Below are 8,223 nucleotides of genomic sequence, written 5' to 3' on the forward strand. Positions count from 1 at the left end.
AGTGGTGGTAATTATGAATTAGTCCAGAACTTGTACTCTTGATGCGGACATAAGAGAAATGCAGATTTGATGCCTGCATTGGATACAATAATTCATTCTGCTCCATACCACAATCCAGATATGATAAACTATGTTAACTCTGAAAAACATAGTTGAACATTTTGCATTTTATATGGATACTAATAATATAGAAATGAAAGGACAATGTCTGTTTTTATGACAATCTGTAGATTGCTTTTGTAAAGATTGCCATTTTTACTATGTTGATCCTATCTATCCAAGAGCATGGGAGATCTTTCCATTTTCTGGTATCTTCTTTAGTTTCTTTCTTCTTACTTTACCAATGATAGTCTATGCTAGAGAGGATGTGGAGAAAAAGGAACACTCCTCCATTGCTGGTGGCAGTGCAAACTTGTAAGACCACTTTGGAAATAAGTATGGCAGTTGCTCAGAAAAATGAGAATCTGTCTACCTCAAGATCCAGCAATTTCTCTCTTGGGCATATACCCAAATAATGCACATTCATACAAAAAGGACATATGTTCAACTATGTTCATAGTAGCATTTTTTGTAATAGCCAGAACCTGGAAGCAACCTAGATGCCACTCAACTGAAGAATGGTTAGAGAAAATGTGGTACATTTAGGCAATGGATGACTAATCAGCAGAAAAAAAGCAATGGAATCTTGAAATTCGCAGGCAAATGGATGGAACTAGAAGAAACCATCCTGCATGAGATAACCCAGTTACAAAAAGACAAACATGGTATGTACTCACTCATATATGAAGTTTAGACATAGAGCAAAGTATTACCAGCCTACAATCCTCTTCACCAAAGCAACTAGGAAACAAGAAGGACTCTAAGAGAAAAATTCACGGACCCCAGAGAATGGGAAGGGTCAAGATCTCCTGAGCTAATTGGGAACATGGGGGTAGGGGAGAGGGAGCTGGCAGAATGAGAGGAGGAGAAGAGGAGGGGAGATGAGTAAATGGAGGAGCAGAAAGGTTGAGTCGGGGGAAGAATACAGGAGAGCAGGATGAGACATACAATAACAGAGGGAGCCATTATAGGTTGGAGGAGAGATCTGTCACTAGGGAAATTTCCAGAGATCTACAAAGATGACACCAACTGACAATCTAGGCAATGGTGCAGAGGCTATCCCAATGCCCTTTGGCTATAATGAGATTCATGACTACTTTATACACCATCCTAGAGCCCTCATCCAGTGGCTGATGGAAGCAGAGGCAGACACCCACAGCTATACACTGAACTGAACTCTGGAACCCAGTTGCAGAGAGGGAGGAATGAAGATCAAATAGGTCGGGACCAGGCTGGTGAAACCCACAGAAACAGCTGGCCTGAACAACTTGGATCACATGGACCCAAGACTACTGTTTGGGAGGCCAGCACAGGCGGGATCCAGATGTGGATGTCAATGAGGACAGCTCAGCACTCTATGGGGCCCCTGGTAGTGGATCAGTATTTTTCCCTGATGTAAGAAGGGACTTTGAGAGCCCATTCCATGTGAAGGGATGATCTCTAGTGACACACGGGTGATGGCCTAGGCCTGGCCCAGGATGATATAGTAGGCTTTGGGTACCCACATGGAGGGCCCTAACCTCCCTGTGGAGTGGAGGGAGGATGGGGTGGGGAGCTCTTTGGGGATTGGCGGGGAAGGGAGAGGGAGAAGTTATTGATATGTGAAGTGAGCTCCTTCCTAATTTGTACTAATAAAAATCAATATCTTAATTTAAGGATGAGATATGTATCTTGAATATAGAGCCTGGTTTTGTAGTCACAAAACTTGGCTTTTGGAATGCATAATTCCCAATGCATACTTAACTGTCATTAATTTTTTTCCTTTTTGTTAAAAAAAATTAGAAATATGCTTCATTTACATGTCTATCAAAGTGCCCTCAACCTGGTATCCTTCCCTGTCTTCCACCAACCCCATCCCAACCCCTTTCTCCTCCCTAGGGAGGATGAGGCCTTGCATGGGGGATCTTCGAAGTCTGTCATATTATATGAAGCAGGGCCTAAACCCTCCTCCATGTGTGTAGGCTGAAAGAGTATCCCTCCATGTGTATTGGATTCCCAAAGTCCATTCATGTACTAGGGATAAATACTGATGCAGTACCAGAGGCCCCGTAGATTCACCAGACCTCAAAACTGACATCCTTGTTCAGGGAGTCTGGAACAGTCCTATGCTTGTTTCCTAGCTATCCGTCTGGGGTCCATGAGCAACCCCTTGTTCAGGTCAGCTGTTTCTGTTGGTTTCTCTAGCATGATCTTGAATCACTTGCTCATCATTCCTCACTCGCTGCAAATGGGTTCCATAGTTCATCTCAGTGTTTAGCTATGGGTGTCTGTGTCTTCTTACTACTGGATGAAGGCTCTAGGATGGCATATAAATTAGTCATCAATCTCATTATTGGAGAAGGACATTTAATCTAGGCTTTCGACTATTGCTTAGGTTGTTAGTTGGGGTCAACTTTGTAGATCTTTGGAATTTAATGTATCAATTCTATTTGAAGATAAACTAGCAATTAGTTATTAATGAGATATTTTGATTATTAAGTTGTAAAATGCTGACAAATAAATATAAATACAAATGGACTTGACAATGTTTTGAACATATGTCAAAATTGCTGACCTTTTTTGTTTACTTTACAAACTTTTATTTATTTTATATTCAAGGTCTTTTTACCTTGTGTATGTTTGTGTAATGCATGTGTGCTTTGTGCCTGCAGAGAACAGAAGAAGTCTTTAAAACTCCTGGAACTGGAATTTCAGACTGTTGTGAGACTCCACAGGGCTTTGAACTATGGTCCTCTGAATGAATAAACGGTGCTCATACCCACTTAGATATCTCTCTATCCCTGTGTACTTTAGTTTTAAGTATATTTACTTTCTAAAAATTCAATGTGTGTGTGTGTGTGTGTGTGTGTGTGTGTGTGTGTGTGTGTGTGTGTTCATGTAGAGGTCTGGGCACTTGCATGTGTACAAGTCTAACATACCACACATGAAGAGACCTGAAGACAACTTGTAGGAGTCTGTTATCTCTACATCATGTGAGTCCCACAGACTGCATTCAGAAATCTGAATTCAGAGACAGATGTTTTACCTACTGAACCATTTTTGTAGCCTCTGCTTTTTTCTGTTTTAACAAAATAAATTAAAAATCTTTATAAATAATTATATTTCAAGGCACTCGTGTTAGACACTTAGTTTAGTTTTCTGAGTGCATGCAGCTTAAAATCAATTTTGTGCCATTTAGTTATAGCACTTTATAAAAAAAATTTTGAGAATTTGAGTTAAATTAGGAAGCAGTATGATTAAAATTTAATATGTAGGAATGAACTTAAAAGGACTTTGAACTCTGCTAAATTCTGTCTAACCTTCTGAATTAGTGACTTGTCTTAGTATGAAAACCCACAAGGATGGCACTGGGGCAGTATTCCCAGACACATTTGTGCTGATATTGCTGTTCCTTTCAACATGGAGTGTATGGGAGAGAGTGAGAGCTATTGCTACAGTTCCCTGAATGATTCATACTGTAGTAGGCTTTTCATTCCCCTTTTTCTTTCTCAAATGAGATTCGTCCATCTCTCTGATCCAAGAATAAATGTCTAGCCATAGAGCTGAGAATGATAATATGCATAATTCAGGTTTTCAAACCAATGCTACTGGAATAAAAATTACATACTAATTTAACAGTTTTGAAGGTAAACATTTTTATTTCAAAATTTAATTTCCCCCTGGATTTATATTATTGAAGTTATATTTTTTTAAAAGGATGAACTTTAGAAACAGTTACAATATTTGTTTAATCAAAGAACTATTAATTTTTTGTATATTTTGCATGGTTTAATCTCCATTAATTATCTCCATATTTAAATCCTTTACAGCTATATTTTTCATTATATCTCAATTTATTAACATACTTAAACATTATCTTTTAAAGATACAATGAATAATCTTCCTATTTGAATTTTAATGGTGTTTAGTATTATATAATATAATTTAGTTAGAAAAAAATAATTTTTATAAATAATATTAATAATTTTAAAGTGGACATCCAGTATGGAAAGGAAATAAAAATGTATTTATTTATTTTTTAAATGTATTTATTTTTAACTTGAATCATATGTGAAAGTGAAATTATGTTTAAACATTTTCACAATTGAAAATAATACAACATAATTGGGGTATTTTATAGTTTATACACACTGAGCTCCACTTGGCCTAAATCATGTCCACTAGTATTTTGGGAAAAAAAAAATCTAGATTTACAACTTTTATTTTTACAAAACCAACCTAAAGTTTTTCTCATTACTTTTTATTTCAGGAGTATTTTAGCTTCTTGAGCATTCTCATGATCCCTGATGACCCCTAAATTAATAGTCATCTAGTTATAACTTTATTAGGATCACATGTCAAAGCAATTATGTTTGCTTATAAAAGTTGCTAATTTTGTTTTGGACAAGCTTAGTGTTTCATTATCCAACTTTAAGTTATCCAAGAGAATAGTAAATACACATTTCTCCTAATATAATTTTTTGCAGCTTTAACTAAAAACTAGCAAATGAAGCTGTTTTCTATTTCCAAATTGATCCTGGATTTTACTTTCTTATGTTAGAACAAAGAAATAAAATAAATCAGATCTTGTAATATAACATGGAAAGTTAATTTTCAAAATGTCTTTTCCCACTGATTTGATATATATTTATTTTGGACAAAAGTACAATTGCATATAAACATTTCTTAGTAATATAAGATATATTGACACTAATTTTGTTAGAGCAAAATCTAATGAAAATAATACTGTCACTTCCCTTTACTGCAGTATATTTTGAAGGATAATTTTCACTTTAGTAATTATGTTGTTATTTGGAAAGAACACATAAATCTTCAATTCAAAAACTGTGACAGAAAGGGAATTCAAATGTTAGGTTAACTTTTTGATATTCTTTTCCCACTGATGTAAAAGCAACAGAACAACCATCTGTATGCAAGCTGTGTTTTTTTTTTTATATAATTTTAAATGCTGCACCTTAAAACACATCCACAGACAGCAGGTTCATAACAGTCTATTAATTACTGATGACAATAAGAAATAACTCTTACAGAATGAGTGTATTGAATATTATTTTTAAATATATTCTAGTATTATTATTTATTATATTCTGTCTTAATTAAGAATTAGAAATATTTTATTTAGTATACAACATTCTTGATAGCCACTGACTGTCATTTTTATCTCTCTCACAAATAGTTAACCATAAAATTAATTATTAACACATTTGTCAAATATAGTGACTATTGCAAGCACTCAAAGATGATCCATAGTCCATAAGGCTAAGATTTCTTTATTCAGATAAATGCCAGCCCAAACGCAAGCCAGAGCATGCCCAGAGGCCGCAAGTTGGCATGGCCAGAGTGAGGGGGCATCCACGTGTTTGTGGCCTCTTAAGAATTCTCTGGGTGTCATCTTCGGCCTCCCCGACCATGCACTCATGGGCATGGCCAGGCACATCTGTAGGGGATATTAGGAGGCGGGGCTACAGTGTCTCCCTACAATTCCCCTTTTAGTCTAAAAGAGGATTAAAACTTAATAGTGTAAAAGATCCAAAATTAACAATCATAAATGTGAAATACAAGAAGATACAATAATCTGCTATTGCACATCCTAATTATGTGCATTCCTGCTAAGCCCTAAAGTCATGTGGAAAGGGTGTCTAACTTGAACACCTCCTTCCAATCCCAACTCTAAACAATATGAAAGGTATTCCTGACTAGACTTACACTACCCTAATAAACAATAATGGGGGCAGGGCGTAGCATCTTCTAAGTTACTTCCCACTGAAATGGGATGATGGTAGAATGTGGGATCCTGTGGAGAAAAAATGTTATTATAGGGAAAGTCTCTAATGGGTTATCTCCAGTCCATGTTAGATGGGAATTGCTTGATTGAAGATCTAGGTTGAAATCCTCAACTTGATTGAAGTCAGTACTCGAGGCTTTGGTCAGAGTGTCACTTGAAATGGATTAAGTTGGATCCAGTGAAGTCGAAGAGGTATGGCCCAATTCATTTTCCAGAGCATCCAGAGATTGTCATCAGGTGGTTCTTCATTGACTGTACAGCACTCAAACATAAGTGTCAGCAGAGAAATATTTGCTTGCACATGTATGTATACTGGGAAATGCAACCATTGAAAAATGACAATTATGAGAGGGTGTAGGCCTTGAAAGAAAGAGCCAAGAAAAGAAAAAAGATAGTCCACAAATTCCTCATTTATTCACTATTACATCAATTAGCTTCTTGATATAATACAGAAACTCGAAAATTTATTTAAACAACATGCTTGGATTTTAGGGGAGGAAAGCCAAATCCAACTATAAATCCAGCATCGATTTAATTGAATAGGGACTAGGAAATGAAGAGAAATAGAGTCATTTGAGAGACGGCTGTAAAGTTTCCCATATGGCATGTTCCTTTTTTTTTTTTTTTTTTTTTTGATGGTTATAGCTACCTTCTTTCCTTTAAGTATCTACCCATGCAGTGTCCTTTGACTTCTGGAGGTGAGTTTCTCTATGAAGATAAAAACAAAGCACTTCCCATTCCTTTGGGAGGCTTTCATTTAGTTCATGATATGTACCTCAGTGAATACCTGTCAGTCATCCTTGTCGAGAGGGTTGTCTTTTTCAAATCAAATCTTGATCAATTTTGATGGTATCCAAAATTTTTCTTATCCTGTGGAAACCAATGCAAAACCCCTACCCCAACCTAACACATGTCCGGGTTTCCATACCGAGGTCAGTACATCTTTGAAGTACACTGGTTGATTCAGTTCAGCAGGTTTTTCCACAGTCCAGTGTCTTTCCACAGCTGTTTGTCCTTTGTCATAGGCATTAAGAAAGAATAGTGTCAATAAAGCATTATGTAACCTATGTTTGGGGGGTTTTGACTAATCAGCTTGCCTATGGAGCATCTCCTTAAGCGTCCTATTAGAACTCTCAACAACTTCTCTTCCTGTAGGATTGTGTGGTATACCTGTGACATGCTTTATGTTATAATATTTGAAGAACTATTCCATTTTTGTGGGGACATATGCTGGAGCATTGTCAGTTTTCATCTGTGCAGGTATGCCCATAACTGCCATCACCTCTAGTAGGTGTGTAATAACGGAATCAGCTTTTTCAGAGTTGAGAGCAGTAGCCGCTTGGAAACCTGAGAATGTGTCAATAATATGATGCACATATTTCAAATTTCCAAATTCTGTAAAGTGAAAGATGTCCATTTGCCAGATCTCATTCCTCTGAATGCCTTTAGGATTCCAGCCTGTTGGTAGCGGAGTTTGGTTATAAAAGGAACAAGTAGGGCAGCTTCTCACCTTCTCCTTGGCTTGTTGCAAAGTGATGGAGAAGTCCTTTAAACCTTTGCTATTTACATGATGCTTTTTATGAACTTCTTAGTCTTCTAGCACAGTGCCAATTAATAAATGATCAATCTCATCATTGCCTTGTGTTAGTGGGTCCAGCAGACCCGTATGGGATCTGATATGCATAATGTACAGACGATTACTTCTGTTTCTGATTGTTTCCTGTAAATGTAAAAGCAACGCGGTTAGCTCAGTATTATCCGGGACGAATTCTGTGGTCTCTATATGCAAGACGACTCTCTCTGCATATTGGGAATCAGTAACTATGTTAAGAGGTTCTGTGAAATCCGTAAGCACCATGAGAATTGCATATAATTTTGCCTTCTGTACAGATGTGTATGGAGTTTGAACTACTTTACTTACCTCACCTGCTTTATAACCAGCCTTACCTGATTTGTTAGTATCAGTGAAGAAGGTAAGAACTCCAGAAATGGGAGTTTGTCTTACAATGTGTGGAAAAATCCAGACTGTCTTTTTTTTTATGAATTTAATTCTTTCTGTTTGGGGGCTAGCTTAGTCGGTAGAACATGAACTCTTAATCTCAGGGTCTTGGGTTCGAGCCCCACATTGGGCGCCACCTATTGCATGCACTCAAAGATGATCCATAGTCCATAAGTCTATGATTTCTTTATTCAGATAAGCACCAGCCCAAACACAAGCCAGAGCATGCCCAGAGGCCACAAGCTAGATTGGTCAGACAGAGGGAGCATCCAAGTGTTTGTGGCCTCTTAAGAATTCTCTGAAAGTCATCTTCGACCTCCTCACGGGCATGGCCAGGCAC

The 8,223-nt window shown here is 37.1% G+C and overlaps 1 long non-coding RNA gene across 1 annotated transcript; it reads left to right on the plus strand.

The window, feature by feature from the left end:
* The first annotated feature begins 705 nt into the window (after positions 1-705).
* LOC118238236 lies at positions 706-2,864 on the plus strand. Its single transcript, XR_004768017.1, has 2 exons — positions 706-764; positions 2,751-2,864. It is a non-coding gene; the product is annotated as an uncharacterized LOC118238236 (long non-coding RNA).
* Positions 2,865-8,223: the final 5,359 nt, after the last annotated feature.

The sequence above is a fragment of the Cricetulus griseus genome, chromosome 2 (genome assembly GCF_003668045.3).
Source record: "Cricetulus griseus strain 17A/GY chromosome 2, alternate assembly CriGri-PICRH-1.0, whole genome shotgun sequence".
Taxonomy (NCBI): Eukaryota; Metazoa; Chordata; class Mammalia; order Rodentia; family Cricetidae; genus Cricetulus; species Cricetulus griseus.